At 45.8% G+C, this 22064-nt stretch overlaps 1 long non-coding RNA gene across 1 annotated transcript in view; it reads left to right on the top strand.

The window, feature by feature from the left end:
- The window catches only part of LOC112656729 (uncharacterized), a 52808-nt gene extending 44308 nt beyond the window's left edge, over nt 1-8500 (top strand). Inside the window, exon 4 of the long non-coding RNA XR_003134621.3 lies at nt 7128-8500. This is a non-coding gene — a long non-coding RNA (uncharacterized LOC112656729). The remainder of the gene's footprint in view (nt 1-7127) is intronic.
- The last annotated feature ends 13564 nt before the right edge of the window (nt 8501-22064 follow it).

Below are 22064 nucleotides of genomic sequence, written 5' to 3'. Positions count from 1 at the left end.
GCGGAAGTAGGTTTTTAATTTACACTGATGATTTCCCCCTATACCCTGAGGAAGCCCTAGCCAAGTTCATCTGGGAAGGCTTCATTAATGGAGATGTCACGAGCACCCCCAAGACCTCCCTGAAGGAGCTGAGTCACCATTTCTTTTGGGTTTATCTCTAACTAGTGTGGTTCCTTCCACACATAATTCCCAAGACCCTTTCTTACGTTCCTTGCTTTTTCTTCAGTGGCACATGGGTCTGAATGAATTTTATTTATTTGAGCATGTGCATCAGCTGTCCCAGTGTCTGTTCTTCCCCAGAACAGTATTTGCACCTCCCCCAGAGCAGTCATTATTTTATACGACCAGTTGTGTTCTTTCCATTGACTGTCCTGTTAGACCATGAGCAGCCCAAAGGTCCAACTGTGTCTTACTCAGTTTTGTTGAGTGACAGTTCTTAGCAAAGTGCTGGGGGCTTGGCATACTCTAGAGGCTCTGTAGATGTTTATGAAGGAATTGATGAATGAGCCTCTGCCAGGATCACTCTCTAAGTTTGTGTTTCCTCCATGGAAATACAAAGTAGAAGTTGTGAATTCAGACCGACTAGAATGCTTTATGGAACACAGGTAATTGGGCTGACTGCTTAGAAAGGAACAGGGCAGTGGGGTGGCAGTCATGCTGCTGCGGGTGTAGCAGGTGAGGAGAACAGCATGGGCCCAAGTATAGAGTGTTTTGGGGGACTAATGACCAGACTGGTGTGGCTCCAGCACAGAGTACATGAACAGGGTCAAAGAGAACTCGGTTTAGGATTGTAGACTGGGTACAGGTCCTGAAGGGCTTTCAGTAAAGTGCCAGGAGCTTGGGATTAACTCTGGGCACTAGGGAGCCAAGGAAAGTTGTGGAGGCTGTCAGAAAGTGTGTTTTGGTGGTGGTAGAAGTGTACAGGTTTTGTGTAGGCATTTTGGAGAGTTTCCTCCAAGGTTAATGAGCCTGAGTTACCGATCTCTTAGGCATCTCAAAATGACTGTAAGTCAACTTCCTGGGGATCTTTAATCATGGCTCTTGTTGGGGTGCCCTAAGAGATATTCTAGGCAGTTTTTCAGTTGTCTTCAGCCGAGAAACTTTGGTTTGTGATTATTCCTCTTAGTAGTAAGCATGTGTAGATGTTCTGTGCTGGAAGAGGGTCTGGCGCTAGATGTCTCTAATGGAACCAGCCAGAGGTCTCCAGGCCTGCAGAGGATATTAATTATTGGTCTCAGGCAGCCTCTTGGGTCCAAGGGATGATGATACACCTGAGGTGTATGTAGTACATGACGACTTGGCTCCTTTGTGAGATTACCCAAGAGGAATTCACAGTATGTTCTAGAAGGCTTCCAGGAAGTGTGCTGAGAAACTGTTGTACAGTTTTGGATTTTCTCTCCCTGGATCACCACTCTGCTCCAGTATCTGCAGAGGGCGCTTCTCTCTTAGGAAGAAGTATCTTGATCCTAGGAGCTGGAGCGTAGCCCTACATCTGAATCTTCTTTCTCTTTGTTTCTGTGCCTAGGTCGGGCTGGAGACTTGATCTCAGGTCTTGCAGATGAGGACAGACATCATGTTCCCTCCGGCCCCATCCAGCTTCCCTTCCCCATAGCACAACTAAGGCCCAAGGATTGCCGATGAGGGCTTGATTGAGAGAGGATGGCCTGCCAGTGTGTGGCTGGAGGAGAGCCTGAGAGCGCTCAGGAGGGCGTGTGTGTGTGTGTGTGTGTGTGTGTGTGTGTGTGTGTGTAATTTGGGGGCCCTAGAGAGGAAAGATGAAGGTTGAACTCACCTACCCCTGCTTATTAGAAAAAGATGAGACAGCTGAGTCTCTGCCCTGTCTGAATGGCCTTCTAGCATACCCCTCAATCTGTCCCATGTGTCCAATCCTTCCCTTTCTTAGACAGTCTTGGAAAAGAAGCATTTGGCAGAGGGTCAGAGAGGTCAGGGGGATCTTTGTTCTTTTGGACCTTTTCTGGACCAGGGACATGGGGGGCAAAGTGCCATAACATGGTGGGTGGCTCCTCATAGGCATTTGTCCATGGGCTTTACAGAGCCACATTTGTTGGGTTGAAGAGAAAGATACTCAAGAGGAACTGTTTTTTTTTTTTTTTTTTTTTTTTTTTTAAGATTTTATTTATTTATTCATGAGAGACACACACAGAGAGAGAGGCAGAGACACGGGCAGAGGGAGAAGCAGGCTCCATGCAGGGAGCCCTACGTGGGACTGGATCCTGGGTCTCCAGTATCACACCCTAGGCTGAAGGCGGCTAAACCACTGAGCCACCCGGGCTGCCCAAGAGGGACTGTTTGATATGTTTGAGCGTGTGCATAGGTTTTAGTTGACGAAGTACTCTGGAGGGGGCTGGTCTGTCCTGTTTTGCTGGCCATCAAGTCGTAGAGTCCCTGAGTCCTGGAGCTAGCGAGCACACCAGATAAAGATGCCCTTTGCATCCCTCTGTCACACACACAGAGCATGTGAGGTCCTGAGCGGTGGGGCTTTCTCAAAGTGGCACAGTGTGTCTCATGGTCCACACAGGCTGGGGACTGAGCAGAGAGGATGCAGGATTGGCAGGGAGCTCCCCCCCACCCCCCCGGGCTGTATTTTTCCAAAAGCCGGAGATGAGAGGATCATCTGAATGCCAGTCCCACAGGAGGACAGGAAATAAGAACTGACGTTGAGAAGGATTCTCCTGGAACCTCCTGCACGGCGCGCTCTCAGTTACCCTGGCTCAGGAGCCGTCCACGCGCAGCTTGCTCATGAACAGGCGTGCAGCGTCTGTGCGGCTGGCCTTGGGAAGCTGCCAGAAGGCAGGGCAGCGTTTCCAGAGTGCTGGAGTCTCAGGGACTCCTTGGGGCCCAGCAGAACTTCCCCATTAGCTGGGGCTGGGGTGGTACTCATGATGCCGTCTGCCCCAAGCCCTGCATGGCTAAATGAGAATTGATACTAAAATATAAAGGCCACAAAACAGTCACTCTTCGGTCTTTAGGTTGGAGCCTTTGCCACCCAGGAGGGGGCGCTACAGGTTGAAGGGAGGGACCTGTCACTTAGACCAGGGAGGGATTTAGCTCAGAGTTCATTTTATTTTTTCTCCACTCTTCCTTATTCTCTATTCCAACAGTGAGTCCCTCTAATTAAACTGTTAAATCAGGTTTAGTTCCCTGTCTCGGTGGGAGAATCTAGCACATGATCTGTATGTATTTCAAAATTCCTCCTAAGAACGTTAGCATCATTTTTCCCATTTCAGTGCTGTGCCCGAATATTAAGAATAACTTCCACTTTCCAATTTTCACTCCATTGCTGATATCTCCCCTCCTCTGCCCCCAAATGTGGGAGACACACATTAGTATCTACAAGGCCCAGAGAGGGGCCTTTATTCAAAATAGCTTGGCTGAGCGGCCCAGGATTTTGCTTTGGGAAGATTAATCCAGAGTTCTACTCCTAGCTCAACGTTGATGGATGCTGTGGCCTCAGGAAAGCAAGTTTATTTCTCCGCACTTCTGTCTCCCTCTGTGCAAAATGAAGAAGCTGGTTTAGATGGTCTCTGTAGACCATTCCCAGCTCTGCTCTCCGTCCTCGCCCCGCCAGGCTGCCCCTCCCTGCAGCCTCTGCTGTGCAGCAGGTGGACCCGCTAACACGTTGGATTTATGTGGGACACTGGCTTCCTCCAGAAGCTCGTTTCCGCTGCTTATTACCAGGGGGACAGGAGCCCTTAGCCTGCTTTCCTTACTGAAGCCTTCACTCCGAGATTTTATGTAGTGATGGCAGCTTTAACCCCCAGGACTTACTGCAGCAAACTTTCCAGTTGCACTTTATTAATCCCAAACTAGGAAGTGACTTGGAGCACTACTGGGTGGGGAGGAGGACAGATGCTTTGAACCTTCAGTAACTGCTCACCTTGGGTGAGTGAGGGTGGGGGTGTGGTTGAGTGAGGGTGGGGGGAGTGAGGAAGGGGGTGCAGGTTGGGAAGGTGAGTTGTACCTCGGTTTATTCTTTCTGTTGGGATTTTGAATAGTCGGGTTGACAGTGGTATAAGCAGGGTGGGAGGAGTAGCTGTAGCCTTATGTGGAAAAGGAGTGGGTGAATCATGAGTACAAATCATTCTGTGGATGGTGAATAGGAAGAAGGAAGCAGGCTTCCCCTAGAATTAGTTCTTGGTAGTTAACCTCGGCTTTTATTAGTGTTTTAGGATAGTAGATTAAGACTGACTCTAGACAGCCGTGGTATTTTTCAGCAGGGACCCAAAGATTCTGTGGAGAGGCATCTTCCCAGGAGCTGGTTCATCTAGAATTTCTGTCACACTAGTAAGCACAAGAACTGAGTATTTCGTGTGGCATCAATCCTACCAGATGCTCAGGGAGAAAAGGGTGCGTTCCAGTAAATTAAGAAAATGCCACAAGCTCATTTCTTGGAGAGGAACACCACGAAATACTATAGTAAACCCTCAGATACCTTACAGGGCCTGGAAAACAATTTCAGTTTTTTTTTTTTAACCCTCAGGCACTAAGTGTATTTGAGAATAGAACCCTCTACTTTTTAATATCCCATGCAACCAGTGTTCTGGGGGTCAGACTTCAGTCACCCTACTCCAGAGTGAACTCTGGCTCTAGAAACCATTGCTCTGGGTCTTCTTTGCTGCACAAATGCAGATCTGGCTTACAGTCTGTGTGAATGGGATTTTCTTTCTTTCTAAATCCCAGGGAAGGCGTGTACATGGGTTTATTTTTTTATTTATTTTTAAAGATTTTATTTATTTATTCATGAGAGACCCAGAGAGAGAGAGAGAGGCAGAGGGAAAAGCAGGCTCCCTACAGGGAGCCTGATGTGGGACTTGATCCCAGGACCCCGTGATCACGACCTGAGCCAAAGGCAGACACTCAACCACTGAGGCACCCAGCTGTGCCTGTACACGAATTTATATCTTAGTTTTGATAAATTGACCAAGGGCATCCTAAATCTGTAAGCTCAAGGTGTAAAACCAAAAATACATGAAATGAAAAAAAATGAATATAAATCGTTGGCATAACAGTTGGAGAGGTATACTACACTACTTCCTTTTGGGAGGTAAGTGGTTGGAAGAGGGAGGGAATAGAAGAGTGAGTGGGTGGGGGTGAGGGCGGCCTGCCTAAATTAATCCCTCCAGCTGGAGAGAGAGTAAGGATAATGAGGGCTGTTTTAGGCTACATTCTTTAGCACATAGAGCCGGAGGCCAACATGCTAATAGTTTTTTTGGAGAGTGCAATCTGAGGGCAGCAAGAGTGAGGGATACAGAAGAGGAGGCAGAGAAGGAAGGAAAGAAAAATCCACAGTGGTACATACAGAGTTGGCCACAGCCTTCCAAGAAGACACTCAGCAAGTCATTTGGGCACATGGGAAATCTCTCTGGAGCAATTGTAAGGAATAATCTTGGAATATCTTGGAACTCTCCTTTCGAGGCTCTGCTCTGGAGAGTAGTGGGAAGAATTTATCAGCTAGATCCTTGGTATTGTTTGCCTGTCATTATTCAGAGTTCACCCTTTTGGCAGCTGCTGGAAAAGGTGAATCCAGCTGGGTCAGACCTGGGTAGTGGAACTGTTGAGGCTCCGTAACCCCCAGAACACTCACCCCGAAACAGGTGTGTTGGAGGCCACATGGAAACCCAGCTCCTGTTCTGCGAGGAGGCTGAGTGAGCTGGCAGTTTTAGGAGATGAGGTGGTGCAGTAGTAGCAGCTGAGACTCTCCACTGTGCAAGCAACTGAGGTTTAAGGGCAGGTGGAGTCAAGTAAGTCTGGGAAGAAAAGAAATTGAGTCTGGTATGAGGACTATTCTGAGAAATAGAATAGAAATAGAAGAGGGTTATGATCCCTCTGGAAGGTGAGTGCAGTAGGTTACTTTTCCATTGTCAGACCTTGGGACCCAGGCATGATGAGAGAGGATGGATAAGGCAGGCCAGATAGTCAAAAAATCAACTTGCTAACCATCCCGCATTGCCTTCTGGAATTTGGGCAAAGGCCACATCCATGCAATGGAGAGTGGATATGAGCCATTTTATACTCTTTCTCCAAGCATCAATCTCTAGTCTGGCCCAGGACGTGAGAGGCTTTCTGTACCAGGAGGTAGTTTTGCCTGTCCCAGCATTCAGACTATGACAAGTTTATTTTGGTTCACCGTTGGATCATCTACTCCCAGAGACCCATGCCTCCTTTGTGCGGAAACCCTCCTTCTCTTTGTGGTCTCCAGCTTGACACTTGGCAGGCCTGGCCCAGCTGGGAGGCCGTCTAGAGTTACATCTTTGCAGGGGCTCACAAAGATTCTTTTCCCCAAGCTTCTCAAGTGTTTTGCAAAAGAAAAACAAAAAGAAAAAGAAAGAAAGGAAAACAACGCCTCCCCTTCTACCACATTACTTGGGCAAGGACTCAGTGGCTTCTGGGTCTCTGGCCTGCAGGGACAGAGCATCCTTTCCTTCTGGAAGGTTCAGCACTTAGCAGGGTGCTTCAGAACCATGAGGCAAAATGAAACTGGGTGGGGGTTAGAGGCCTGCAACTGGGCATGAGTTCTCAGGGCTGGACCAGGTCGGACCCTGAGCTACTCTCTAGTTGCCATTTTCACACTAGAAGCTGCTGGCTGGCTCGGGGTGGTTACATAACTTCCCTAAGGTCACACAGTGGCATGTGAAGTACTGGATTCAAACTCAGGGATGCCTAATCCAAAGTGTCTCTGAATTTCTTTCTTATGCTTTAGGCTAATACCTCTCTTCAAGGCTCTCAAGCTTGGCAGGCAGTGATGATATTTGACTCTTTTAGGTCTTTTTTTTTTTTTTTTTTTTTTAGATTTTATTTATTTATTCATGAAACAGAGAGAGAGAGAAAGAGAGAGAGAGGCAGAGACACAGGCAGCAGGAGAAGCAGGCTTCATGCCGGGAGCCTGACATGGACTTGATCCCGGGTCTCCAGGATCACACCCTGGACTGAAGGTGGTGCTAAACCGCTGAGCCACCCGGCTGCCCAGCTCTTTTAGGTTTTAAACTCCCTGAAGATTGGCAGCATACTCCTGTCCCCAGAGGTGAACACTACTAAGTTAAGATAAACTTAAAACCTGAGAAATGTCAATGTTGTCCACATTGCTAGTCTCTCTTTGTCTCTTCTAGACACTGGCCCTCCTATGAGGAGAGAGAAAAAGTTCCTGGGGGTAGTCCTGCCTGCAGGTGAAGCCCGGGTGTCCTTGTGGCTTGAGGAATTTCTGATCTGTGCCGGGCCTGGCATCTATTTGCTACTGTGACTGCACATTGCAGAAGTCATTGTGGTCATTCCACAGCTTCTGAGCATCATGGTTCCTGAAGAAAGACCACAGCAGGAGAAAAAGGCCTTGCTTGTTTTTGTTCTGGTTAGTAATTGTGAGATTATCAAAGTGTTATTTATTAATGTGTTTGCATATAAATAGAACCCATGAAAAAGTCATTCTAATTTTGACTTTACTTTGAAGGACCTTCCAGATAACTTATGTCATTGCTTGACAGAGTTCAAGCCATTTTTAGAATGGTTGTTACTACATCTAAAAGAAATAAGATCCTAGAACCAACGTTCTCTAAAGAAGGACCATCCCTCCCTAAATATGCAACAAATACCATGACTGTCCCATGGAGTTTCTTAGATGCTGTTTTATTTCAGAGGCAAAAGGAGTTTATTTCCTCTTTATAAAGACCAATACAACTCAAGAATAATATGTTGGCTCCAGAAAGGATCTTTGAAAGGATCTAGTCCTGGCCCAGACTATGTGGGGTTTTCATATATATTTTATAAAGACTTGGGCCTCATAAAGGAGCTTCAGGGATATCACAAACATTTATTTTATTCACATTTCATTCTGAAAACCATATAAACTATTTCAAAAGCTCCAATTAAGACAACATGTATCATAGAACACATTTTCAGATGTGCATTTAAAAGCCCTCAAAAGTTAACTTGTGTTGGCCAGGTAATTAAGGTAGTGCTAGTTGCTCTAAAAAAATTACATAATGGATCAAGTACACTAGAAGAATGAAGCCTAAAATGGGTGTTTCTGAATGCTGGCTGGCTTTCCTTCAAGCGGAGGTGTGGGGACCCAGGCTCCTTCCATCTTGTGGCTCCACCATCTCTCACCTCCAAATTCCAGGTTTTCTGCATCCCTCTTCATCAAGCCAGCAGAGGAGCAAAGAACGTGGAGAATCGTGTGTCAGAGGTTCTTAGAGGGGCTGTGCACATCTTTCCACTCCCATGTTATTGGCTGGAAATGTGTCACGTGGCCACATTTAATTGTGAGGGACTCTGAGAAATGTATCCTACCAGCTACCTGCCTTACCAGGTTACTCGCTTAGGCACATGCTTGGAAATCGGACATGGTTATCTGAGGAGTAACCATTTTAAAACCATTTATCTGTGTGAATCTGAATTTTGAGATGGTGTAATTAAATTCAGCATAAGTTCTCAGCTTTTTCTCCATAGCTCCGGATCTGATATTTTTGTATTCACCGAAACAGCCTCATCAGCCCCATTGTTGATGTAAAAGTATCAAGTAAATATCATACATTTGAACTTAGGAGGTGTTGTGTGCTAATGGGATGCTAGTTTACCCTGCTGTAAAAAAAATATGAAGTCCTGAAACCTTGAAAGAAATACTGATCAAGAATAATATCCTCTTTTTATAGGAAATAGGGACAGAGAGAATGAGCCACTTGCCCAAGGTCATATCCCAATAAAGAAACAGCTGGTATTTGAACTCAGACTTCCTGGCTCTTGCTCCAGGGCTTTTCCTTCTATTTCAACTTGTCCCAGGACCTCACGGCCCTCCTAACTTGGATGTTTTTCAGCCTGTTTTAATTTTCTCAGTCTGTGAGTGAGAGAACAGCTGAAGCTCGGGGGTTGTTAATTCTGTCAGAAGATGTAATGTCTTGCATTTTGTTCCAGCTGCTTCATGAATCAACATCCGAGAAGCATTTGTTGAGCATCTATTATGTGCCACATGTTTTGCCAGAGCCAGGGTTGCAGTGGTTCAACAGGCGCCTTCCCGTGGGGTCTTGCAGTCCAGCTAGATAATAAAAAAACGGAACAGAAGTGTGAATGTATACATCTGCAAATAGGCGAAACAAAGGAAGCAAACAAGAGACTGAGAGAGAAACCCTGGGTAGGTGAGCTCCGTCTCTCAGATGGGGCGATCGGAGGCCAGGGGCTGCTGTCCCCTCTGAGCGTTCCCAGTGAGATTCTTGACCTGCACATGCACGTTCTCAGTGTTTTGCACGGCGTAAGCAACATAAAACTGCAGAATGTGCCCAGATGCTAAAATAAGTACAAATAATTAAAAGATGAAAGTGAGTCAAGATGCCTCTAAGACCCTGACGGCTGATGAAGTAGCTAAGTCAACTATGAAAAACAAATAGCTTTTCCATGTTTGAAAGGGTAGGTTGGGGGAGATTTCTATTACATATTCATCGGCATCCTGGTTGCCTTTTTCTTGTCCCTGAGTTTTACATCTGCAACCTGCAAAACTGTCCTCTGCAGATGAGAATGAAGACGGAGGAGGCAAGGCCATGTGGCGGCAGGGGTACTGGAGTGGACGCAGACCATAGAGCAGTGAACATAGATCTATTTGTGGTGTGTGTGCAGCATGCATAGCATGTACGTGATATGTGGCATGTGCTCTGTGTGTGGTGTATTGAGTTGAGCACATGCTGTTCAGCCAATAAAACAGATTGAAATCCAATGCCAGGGAGGAGAGCATCATGGGAGTTCCCACCAGCTTCTCTAAAGGGGAGTGAAATGCTGGGAGTAAGCACGTGACATCTTAAAGGCCAGGATGCTTGGGGTGCCTAGGTGGCTCAGTCGATTAAGGATCTGACTCTTGGTTTCGGCTCAGGTCATGATCTGAGGGTTGTAAGATTGAGCCTTGCATGGAGCAGGCTCGCGTGGAGCCTTGTGCTCAGCACAGAGTCTGTTTGCAATTCTCTCTCCCTCTCCTTCTGCCCCTCCCCTCATTCTCTCTCATAAATAAATAAATAAATAAATAAATAAATAAATAAAAAACAAATAAATAAAATCTTTAAAAAGAAAGAAAGCAAGCCAGGGTGGTAGATATAAAAGGGAACTTAAGGAGCACCTGGCTCAATTCTCCTATTTCCCGTGTGACAACAGTAAGGCCAGAGAAGGGAAATGACATGCAGGATGAATCAGTGATTGACGCTAGGACAAGAACTTCAGTGTTGCCATTCTCACCCCAGTCCGTGCCAGGACACCATGGGGTCAGAGTGAAGGATGTGGCCTTTGAGGAGCCTTGGAGTAAGGATTGCTCTAAAATGAAACAAAACAAAACAAAACAAAACAAAACAACCCAATTCTATTCCAGAAGACAAAGCCATGCCCTTCACCTGCTTTGGGAACAAAATAAAGTGGTTCATACGGAAAGGGATGGAGATTGAAATTCTAGCACGCTCTAGTGACCATTGTCACCCGGGGCTGCAGACAGTGGGACTTCATATGGAAACCTGGGTGGAAGAATGCAATTATTTTTAAACATCTCAAGTGGAAATGGTGACCCCCTCCTGTCATTCATTCTTTATGGGCACAGTGATACTTTTATTTATTTTAATGAGATTTCCCTTTTTGCCCCTTCTCTCAAAACAGTAAGTTTATACAAAGCAATTGAGTTCATTTGTTTTGGGTGAAGACAAGGGGTCTAACATAATGATTTTTTGAGTCTTTGAAGGATCTATGTCCTATCTCTTTCCCTCTATTCATCCTTCTGGCTTCAAGTGCCATTTGTGGATGGGTGACTCCTAAATCCATATTCCTTTTGTGGGTACCCCTGTTGGATATTCATCTTCACGTCCTTGTAATGCCAGATCAACATCATTCCTTTAGGCTGGGTTCCCCAGAAAGCTAGGTTCCCCTGAGACAGAGACTTATATGTTGTGTTAGGGTTCGCTAGAGAAATAGAACAAAAAGAACGTATATTTACATAGAAAGAGATTTATTTTAGAGAACTGGCTCATGACATTATGGAGGACGGTAGGTCTAAAATCTGAGGGTAGACCTGCAGCCTGAAGACCCAGGAAGAGCTGATGCTGCAGTGTAAATTGTTGGGAGAAGGCAGTCCTTTATACTATGCGGCCCTTCAACTGATTAGATGAGGCCCATGTCCACGGATTTAAATATTAATTTCATCCCAAAACATCCTCACTGAAACACCCAGAAATAATGTTTTACCACATATCTGGGCACTGTGGCGCAGCCAAGATGACCCATAAAATTAATCATCCCATGTGTGAATACTTTATTTCGGGACTCCAAAGAGGAGTAAGGGAAAAGGAGAATGAAACAGGAGAGAGAGAGATCCATTACAAAGATAGATTGCCAAGTTGGCCACGGGCAACTGGGTGACCCAGTTGAGAAGGGGAAACATTTCCCATCATCCCCATCACCTACTGGGTGCTCAGTGGGCATTAATTCTCCTGTGCTTCTGGGTTGGGCGTATGTGAGTGCCCAGTGGTTCTATGAGGCATGCACACCACTGCAGGCCAGAGAAGCCCTGGTGGGAGATGCCCCAGGGAACGTGCCCAGGCCAAGCTGCACCAGCTCTGAACTGGTGGCCCCTGTCTGGAACTGGCAGCTGAAGCTTGGCTGGAATCAGGAGGAAGTGAGAGGCTGAATGGAGCTCATGCCCAAGAGGGCACCAGTGCCTTTGTCCCAATAGCCTTCTTCCCGTAACCCGTGCTTTGGAGACTGACCCTACATCTTCCAGCTACCAGGTCTTAGAGTCATTCTAGATTCCTCCATTTCCCTGACTCCTCAGATTAAGGGCTGTTACTTCCATTTTTTTTTCTTTAGTATGTCTCACGCATGTGTTCCATCTCACCAACCCCTGTATGGCCACCGCCACCCATCAAACCTCACCAACTCTTCACTGGGTTCTTAAAATAATTCTCCAGCTGGTCCCCTTGTATCCAACCTTGGACATCTCCCAGAATGATCTATCTGAAATGCATGGCTGACTGCGGACTGTCCCTTGCTTAAAATCCCCCAGCAGTTCTGAAGTTTGAAGACTACGTTTCTTCAAACTCCTCCGATTGGCACATGAGGCTCTTTGTAACTTGGCCCCTGTAGCCCTCTCATTTTATCTCTTGCAGCGCTGCTCCTCAGATGCTCTGCTCCTCTAGGGGAGAATCTTGGAGGCCAGTCCGGGCAACATGCTCTGGCACGCTCACTGCCTTTGGTCATGCTGCATCCTTTGCCTGGAATGTTCTCACTCTTCCTCCCTCCTCCATCTCCAGCCCAAGTTTACCTAGTGAATATGTACTCCTCCTTCAAGACTTGGCTCGTGTCTCGTTTTTTTTTTTTATTTTTTTATTTTTTATTTTTTTTTATTTATTTTATTTATTTTATTTTTTATTATTTATTTATGATAGGCACACAGTGAGAGAGAGAGAGAGGCAGAGACACAGGCAGAGGGAGAAGCAGGCTCCATGCACCCGGAGCCCGACATGGGATCCAATCCCGGGTCTCCAGGATCGCGCCCTGGGCCAAAGGCAGGCACCAAACCGCTGCACCACGCAGGGATCCCTCATGTCTTGTTTTTATTACGAAATTGTCCTGGGCCTTCCTGGTGCAGAATCGACCATGTTTGGTACCCTTTGTGCACCTCTCCAAACAGCCTTTATTAGGTCCATATGATGTTTAATGCACTCACTCTTTACATATCTGTTTTGCTCCAACATACAGCAGTAAGCACCTCGGCAGCAGGGATCCTATTCTGGCCATCTCTTTGTATACACTGTGTCGTGGTCAGCCTGGCACAAAATAGATGCTCAGCAAGACGGCTGCAGATGAGGAGACAGGGCTCCAAAGGGACTGTGTCTAGACCCCTGCTGGAAGGACAATCCTGCCGTAAACCCTGAGACAGGAGGCTGGGTGCAAAAACCGATGAGCTTTGTGCCTTTGAGTTGTGTTAGGGACAGCCTGGCTCAGTGGACCGGGACGCATTTGCCCCCGTGGAGCCCCCTCCCTTACCAGCTGAGTCTTAAGTCAAATGTAGCTAAGTTGTTAAGGTCGAGCCAGAGTAGGTTGTGTTGGCCCGAGGCCCGAGGAGCCAGTGCTTCTGGGTTCTGAGAATTTGTTCTCTAATCTCTGCTTACAGGGCTCCAAGCGGCTGGAGTCTGCATGAAAGGGGCCTTTGTCTGATATGGGAATGGCTTTGGGGGCTAATCTCTTCTTGGATGCATTTTAATTCACTTTAATGACTCTGCCTCCTGTCAGGCTTTTCTTCGGGGCTGGGGTGGGGGAGAGGTTTGTTAAAGAGATTAGAAGGAGTGAACCCGAGCCCCCAGATCTAGCCTTCCTCCGAGGGTGCTATTCTAGGGAAACCAGTGTTCTGCAAAATGTATTAGGATGCTCTGGGAGCGAGAGTGGGGAGGGAACAGGCTGGAGAGTCGGAAAATTATATATCTAATGAACACAAGCACAGAGGAACACCCCAGCGCCAACCTGCTGTAGCTTTCACCGCCCACCTCGTCCTGCCCCCGTTGTTGGAGCTGAGGCAGACAAGACAGAGTGATGTCATCCCCAGGACACTGTCCTTTCTCTCCCTCTCTCCCTCTCCCCACTTTTGTATAAACACAGCTGTTTGTGAGGAATGCTGGCTTGGGAAAACATAAACCATCAGCATTACGGACCTTTCCTCCCCACCACGCACCCCTTCCTACTGAATGTGGGAGACTGGAATGCTTTCAGCCCAGCAGACCCATTATCTTCACGTCAGCAGCACCAGGCCTTTCAGCTTTCTGGTGGGGGCCTGGGGTGACGGGGCTCAGGGACTGTGCAAAGCCCCGCAGGCCAGACAGAAGCTCTGGTTGCAGGTGACACCTGAGACCACTCGCGGGACTTCTGGAGGGATGCAGAGAGGGGAAGAGGGCTTCTCTCTCAGGCTAGGGGGTGTAAGGTGGAGGTTGGAGGGGTGGAGGGGTCCACAGGCGAGGCAGGGGCTCCCCGATCTGCTGGCTTGGCCCACCGAGCCCAGCCTCTGGGAGCCCAAGGGAACAAAATAGCAATGGTGGGGTGTGGCCTGGCCTTAGGGTAAAGCCGCTGATGAGCTGTGAAGAGGGCAAGGTCCCACAAGCATCACCACCACCCATCCCCCTTTCCCGGGCCTTCACAGCCACAGTTTGGGTCCAAAAGCCCTTTACCCTTTTAAGGAATAAAAATAAGGGCAGCAAAAGGGAGGAATTAAGGCTGAACTCAGCTTCTTTTGAAATCCAGAGATAATGTGGCCAGCAACGATTTATTGGGGATGCTTTTCCATTTTTAGATGGTGACCTCTGGGCCTTGGGGTTTAGGGTGGTTTTGTTGTTGTTGTTGTTGTTGTTGTTTTCCCAAGCTACTAAAACTTGGCATTTGGCTGAGAACATGCTAGCTTCCTGGCCCCAGCTCCCATCCAGTCTACTAAGCCCCTCTCTGTGCCCCACTCTCCTGGGTGATTTTGTGGCCACAGGTGGAAAGGTGGAGAAGCAAGGGTGAAGACTCCCTGAGATGCCCTTTCCAAGGGCCAGGCCTTCCCCCCCTCCCCAGAAGGATGGCCACCATTGTGGAATGAATGGGATTCAGGCCTAGCGAAATGGCGCCAGGTGGGGAGCCAGTGAGTCGTCTTCTTCAGCCTCCTTTTGGGCTGCCATGGGAAGAGAGCACAAACTTTCACTCACTTTTCCATGTTAAGTGGAAATCTCGAAGTCCCTGCTCTGGAGCCACTGAGGCAACATTTGACTCCTGGTTGCCTTTCATGCCTGCAGTTTGCGAAGCAAGTGTAGATCTGCAGCCTTACACTTCCTTGGTACCTGCTAAGTGTCAGGCAGGTGCTAGATACTTTGCATCTGTTCCATTTTATTCTCACAATAACACGGTGTTATTAAACAGTGTTATTTTATAATTAGCGATAAAGAAACCGAGATAAAAGTAGTTTAAGGAACACTATCCAACGAGGTAGCTATGGAGCCAGGATTCACACCAGAGCTAATTTCAATGTCCATGCAGTCCAGGAATTCAGGAGATAGAAGGAGTAGAAAGATCCCAACAAACCTAAGGGGGAGAGAGAGAGAGAGAGAGAGAGAGAGAGGCGATTGCCTAGGTGGGGTGATTTGAGACATAAACATTCCATCTCTCACCTCCTCAGATATTCCTCCTGCAGCTTGGAACTCCATATTACAGAATTAAGAATACAGAATACAGAATTAAGAATACAGAATTAAGCCAAACTCTGTTTTTGAATGCAAATATTTCTGGGAGGGGAAGTCATTCAGCCCCTAAAATGCTCTATTAAAAAAAAAAAAAAACCAACAACTCTCATTTTCTTTTAAAATGTTTTACTTTAAATTGTGTTCTTTGTAAAGTAATCCTTAACAAAGTAGTTTGTATCAGAATAAATGTCTGGCAGGAGACCTCTTAAGGGAGTTGAGAAGTGTTAATCTTTGACATTTACTATTATAAGCACTTTTTAAGTAATTCCTAGAAACTGATAAAATCTGTTAGGAGAAAAGGATTTCTCTCTCCCTTTTTTTAAGTAGTAGAATATTTCACTCTTCTGATCTGAATAAAAGATAGACAGGGTGTTAACTTTCTGAGATACACCTACATAAATGTAATCGCATGGGATTCTGCTTCCAAGAAGAAAAAAAGAAGGATATTCGAAAGATAGTTTGAAAGCTTCAAATATTATGAGATGAGATGATATTTGTTAAAGCACTTGGAAAAACCCTAGAATGAAATGAAGAGAAGCTATTATTATTTCTCCTGGGGCTTGCATCCATCTACAAGAAAGGAAGAGAGGTGAGAGGAATAACCTCCTGAGGCAGTGTTTCCTGAGTTTTCTGTGGATCACTGTGCCTTAGGTTATCAATAAGTGCTCCTTGATGGCACCGTTTTCTGGTGAAATGCATTTGGAAAACCCTGGGTTAGGCCAAGTGAAGCATGTTTCTTTACAATAGGAGTTAGCAGAAATTATTTAATAAGTAATTGTGCGTTGTAATTCTCCCAGAGAGTGGACACTATAATATAAAGGGTTTCCTAAAAGTAATTTTTAGGAGATGGGTGGGGGTGGTGGAGGAGCTGTCATTTCATAAGATCAGGATTCCCTGGGACATAGTTTGAGAAACACAATCCAAAACAATAGTCTATTCGCGATATGTTACGGTAGTTGAGGTGAGCTGGATTTACATGCTAGCTTTAGCACTGAAAACAGATGTAAGCTTGGGCAAGCCATTTAACTGCTCCATGCCTCAGTATCTTCCATCTGTCAGAAGGGACAAGCAATACTTTCTATTTCCTCAGGTGTGAGGATTAAGGGACAAGCAATACTTTCTATTTCCTCAGGTGTGAGGATTAAATACCACGTACCTGCTATAGAGTGAGAGCTCAATAAGTATTAGCTGCTGTTGCTATTTTTTTTTTTTTTGCATTTTGTCCTGGTCCCTTCTGTGTATGCTGAGCTCCAGAAGAAAGGGAAAAGCCAACCAGGCATCTCTCCATCTTTGTTCATGTTCTTTCCTCCACTCAGAGAGCTTTGCCTGCTATGTCCATGCTGCACAAACAGCAAGATCTATCTCAGTGCCACTTGCCCTACAAAGATCCTGGATCCTTCCAGCTTTCCATCTTCTGAACCATCAATATTCCTATGTAGGGTTCTTAGACTCACCATATTTGACTTTGTATTTTTGTGTATTTTCTCTTATCCTTGGAAAGATGTCTTACTTATCTTTGATTTGCTGGTACTTGGTGTAGTAGCTTCACTGGCTGGATCTCCACTACAGCTTGGCTAAACTGTTAAATTTCAGAGCCCTCCACCTAGGTGCAAACACTTCTTAGTGAGCTAAGTCCTTACCTATATGTGTGTCACCAAACTTTTTATAAATTGGCGAGGAGTGGTGAGAACAAGCCCTCCCACAGGTGAAGGAGGGGAAGCCAATAAGAGGAAAGAGGATTAAGTATGGACTGTGATGGTATGTCGTTTTTTCTTTTCCTTAGGAACTTTCCAATTAAAAATATTCTCTCCCATTTTTCCTACTCATGCCCACCCTGTGCATGGATTTTTGGGTGGGTATTGTATGCTTGGGGAAAGTAGAAGAAAAGCAAAGACAACTCCTGGCTGCAATCTCAGTTTTACTGACACAACTGTTAGACTCTGTAGCTGTGACATTATTTTGTTCATTCAACAAACATTTACTGAGAACCTGTGTGCGCTGAGCACTGGGCTGTCTTAGGCATTTAAGAATGAGAAAGTCGGACCTGATCTCTTACCCTCATGAAATTGTAGTTGGTTAGAGCCACAGTTAGATAAATAAAACACGCAATTGCCAAGCCCTGTACATAGGAGGCGTGTATTGATGTTTATTTATTGATTGATGGAATAAAAGAATAGAGAAGATGTTGCTCCAAGCCAACCTACATCTGGCAGGGCTGCTCTGTGGGGCTGCATGCATCTCGCATCCTGTGTAGCTCTAGGGCCTCTATTTACAGAGACAAGATTTGAAGTTGATCCTGTTCAGGGTGAGGTGGAAGATTGTTTTAAAACAAAACCATGTTGGTTCTGCTTCCACATGGAGAGAGCATTCCTTCCTACTTACCCAACCTTAGAACAGCACACACCTCTGAACCTACCTTTCTTTCTTTCTTTCTTTCTTTCTTTCTTTCTTTCTTTCTTTCTTTCTTTCTTTCTTTCTTTCTTTCTTTCTTTCTTTCTTTCTTTCTTTCTTTCTTTCTTTCTTTCTTCCTTCCTTCCTTCCTTCCTTCCTTCCTTCTTTCTTTCTTTCTTTCTTTCTTTCTTTCTTTCTTTCTTTCTTTCTTTCTTTCTTTCTTTTTTTTCTGAACCCTTTTTTAGCTGTGGTTGCCTCTCTTGGAGCTCACAGCCCCGAGAGACGACGCCATGGTTGGTTAGCAGCTTTGCCATCAGCAGTGTGTCTGTCCCCTTGCTCTAGGCTTCATGGTGCCCATCCTGGTATTCCCTGGCCCTGGACACAGAACCTGGCATGCAGCAGGTGCTCAGCATGTGATTGCTGGGAAAATGAGAAAATGTCCTATGTGACATCTTTAAACAGACGCCCAGAAATGGCTTCTCATGGTCTGAAATGGTCTGAAATCTGAACCCCATTAGCCAGCCTTTTCCCTGACCCCGGCTTGAACTTGAGTCTGCTAAGCCGAAAAGAGAGAAAAACTTACAATGGGAAGAGGAGCAGACGTCCCCTGCTTGCCCATGCATTCCAAGCCTGATCAGGAGCCAGGTGGAGCTGGAGGATGTGGATCTTGATCCTGGGAACCTACACAGCCCATAGGGTGTGTGCAGGGCCTGCTGTGACCCACAGCTGAACCACTGAGGTCTGTTGTGAATACCCACAGCTGCTCTGGGGGCAAGAAAGCACCATGTGAAAGACACAACCCCCAGCACACTGGTGGAGACTGCTCTCTGCAGGCAGGGATAATTTTTGAAGGGCTGGGGTGTCTTTCCCAACTGGGAGAGGCCTGTGGCAGGAAGCCCCACAAGCCACGGAGAATGCAGAGATTGGAGGTAGAACATAGGGGGATGACCTGGGTTGGAAGTCACTCCCTCTGCTCCTTGGAGACAGAGACAGAAAGAGAGAGGAACAGCAGGAAATCTTTCCATTCTATTTGCATATGAAAATGAGACAGAAATGCTTATGTTTTATACAGCCACTCACCTCCTCTGATTCTGGGCAAAGCCTGGCAGAAAGGTAGAGAGAGCTCCCTCCATGGAACACGTGAGAACACGGAGTCCAGAGAGAAGCTTGTTGGCTCAATTCTTAAATTCCAGGAGTCTCAGGAATTCCTTTCTAGGAGAGGTTATAACTAAGCATATGTGGTCTGACGTGACTTCAGTGATTCTTCAACCCAACCTTCTTGTTTTTCACATAGCATGTCTGAATGCTGTTACATCTTGTCCCAGGGGAATAGAAGCATATTTGGGGATGCAGTTCTGGGGGTCGAAGAAAAGTGATCGCCTTGTGCATCCTTGGTGAAGAGGAGGGGGCTCATGTGGAGCCTCTGAGGTTCCACTATGCAATTTTGTTGGATCCCTTATTCCCTACAGATCTGCCCTCTGTGTTCCCTGTTACTCAGGGACCCCTGGCTGACTCAGGGGTTTAGTGATGGGCAGGGAAAGTAAGAGTTGCATATGGTGTGATTTGATGAAGGCACACTCGGGGTAGGGGTGAGGGGTCCCTTTCTCAGGACCTGGCCTAATTTGTACCCAGCAGAAGTTCTCAGGGAAGAAGTGGAAGCGACTTGCTACATTCCAGCACCAGTGTAGCTGGACCCTGGAATGGAACGCATGGATTTCCAAAGGCTAAAAGGACGGGCAGTGGGTAAACAGTAAGGACTGGAGCCCTTGGCTCATTCTTCAAGGTGTTGCCAGGTACTAGGCTAGAGGCAGAAGGGTGGTGTGCTTCCACCTGAATGAATTTTGTTTTGTCCCAGAGGCTCTGGCTATCCATAGAGCAAAACCATATTTTTTTTCAGGTGGGGGCTCTACCGCCACTACTCTTCATCCCACCCCTTTCCTCCCAACCTGACCCCACTCTTGGTTCACAGGTTCAGGGGCAACAGAGAGGGGATGAGATGAGAAGGAAAATAGATGGGAGTTTGGAAATGGCCAATTGCCTTATTAGGTAGACCATGAAGTTCAGCTAGATAAGTAATATCAACTTGGTTTATATTTGGGAACTGAGGACTACAGAATGTGTTGGCCAGGCTCCTCAGAGGTTATAGGAACAGGCACACTATGTCAAATTTCAGTTCTTGTTTTTTTTTTTTTTTTTTTTTTTTTTGAGATACAAAGGAATAAGGAGTGTGGAGTAGCTTGATGTGACCTCTCAGCAGCATGGCATGTGGGTGCTTCCAGGACCAAGAGGTATGGCACTAGAGCAATCTCTTGACCTCATTTAGGATATACCATGACTTCCAGGAACTTGCCTTCTTCCATATGTATTGACTCTTGTCTATTGGTTAGGATGTTTCCAACTGCAAGAAGCAGAGTCTCACACTTCTTTAAGTAATAAAGACACTTAAGATGGCACATAGAGAACATCTAGAGGTAGTACAGACTCTAAGCAAGGGATGATGATTGGATCCCTTTCTTTGTGATTTGTGTGGTTCTTTTCCCTTCAAAAGGTTGGTCTTGGCTCCGGCCACCTTCTGTCATGGTTTCAAGATGGCTGCCCACAGCAGCTGGGGCAATACGCTCTCTTATTTCATATATAGGCAGAAGGGAAAGCATGGAATAAAAATTCTTTGCCAGCATGGAATAAAAGTCCTTTCCTTCCACCTGATTGTTCTCCTTAAGTCATGTGCCCATTTATGGACAAATAATAAGTGTTAGGGGGATGCTCTGTGCTTAACGGCTTAAACCTGAGTTCTTGAACACTGATCAGGGAGATGGGGCTGCCATGATTGAGGTAGTGTATTTAGAACCCACATTCGAAGGCACATAGAAAAAAAAGAGAAAAAAAAAGAAGAAAAAAAAAAGAAGGCACATAGAATAGATGAGGGAGAACAGACACTTGAACAAAACTGGAGCTTAATAGGAAGGAGAAAGGGGTGAGAGATGCTGTATGGATACCCAAGTGAGTTTATAATGCCTAGCATCGAAGCATGTCGAAAGGGAGCTGCCAGTACCTGTGTGCTTCCTGAATAGCCTGTGTGCTTCCTGATTTCACACTGTTTCATCTCTGAGCTCAGTGATCTTTTTCACTCTCAGCTGGTGTATTGTTGTGATTGCTTTTGACTGGTCCCCTCTCCCTGGACAGAAAAGTTGTGGCTAGGTGGTTTTGCTCAACTCAAAGCATAAGTTATAGCAAGTTTTGCAGGAAATGACTGCATGAAGGGATCCATATAACTGGCCAGTTCCTAAGAGCTTTATGGTGGACCTGGTTCAGAAAGGTTAAGGTCATGCACTGCTGAGCGGCAAAGCCTGCCCTAGAAACAGGTCTTATGGCTCACATTCCACTTATTCTTTCCATAACTCCAAGGAAATGTCAATGTGGCAAACATGACATCAGTCCTTTGGTGGTCAGAATATGTGTGAAGAATGCAAATTTTGACCTTGGGCAAGTTCCTTAGCTTATCTAGGTCCTAGTTTATTCACTACTATATTAAAGGGATCTTATTAGGAGATATTGAAAGTACCTTCCAATTCCAAGAATCTATGAATAGCTTTAGATCATGCTTCTCTTCCAAGAACCTGACAACACTTGTTCTATTAGATCATTTAACTGCAGATTATTTGTTTAAATAGTTTCCCAGGAGTGACCCAGAACATCCTACATAATAAACCAGTTGTTAAATCATAAACAATATGGACAGGATTCATCATCATTGTGCTTCCCAACTGAACATCCCTGGGGCCTTCTAGTTACTTGGACACTTTGGCTAATGGGGTGTTGTCAGGGATTCCCTACATGAGTGACCACTTTTCTAAGAATTAGAAACAACACTCTGTAACAAACACTAGAGCTCTCCTGGAAAAAAATGTGCTCTTTTTTTTTTTTTTTTTTTTTTTTGATGAAATAAAACTGTGAAGAACTAAAGAACTTTGTTTTCTTCTTTCACCTCTTTCTTATCTGGGTGCTGTTGTTACTCACTCCACACTCCATTATGATCAAGTTCTCAGCTTGGACTATGAATTCCCACTTAACTAGTTGAGGTTTAGCCTGTTATAGTTCCCAAAGTATTCGTAGGAAATTTTAAAGCCTTCAGACCCAAAGGAATATATGGCTAATGATGGCATTTCTGGTTCAGCATAAGAGCTGTGATGGGGACAAGGATGTCTTCTTGGAGCATCTCAAGCAAGAGAACCTACTCTGTGTCCCAGAAAGTATAAAAAAACCTCAACATTTCAGTTGTCCTTTGCAATATTAGTTGGTGCTATAAGGAGGGCATGCAGGAGAGGAAGAGGAAAGGGTTACTTAAGTTTGAGAAAATTTATGTTTAGGGCTCTCACTTGATCCCCTCACAACAGCTCTATGTTATCCTGATGAAGAGAAGACAAATGATGTGCAAATACATAG

This window comes from Canis lupus, chromosome 37 (assembly GCF_003254725.2).
Source record: "Canis lupus dingo isolate Sandy chromosome 37, ASM325472v2, whole genome shotgun sequence".
Lineage (NCBI taxonomy): Eukaryota > Metazoa > Chordata > Mammalia > Carnivora > Canidae > Canis > Canis lupus.
The sequence above is the reverse complement of the archived record's forward strand: the minus strand, read 5'-3'. Positions and strand labels throughout refer to the sequence as shown.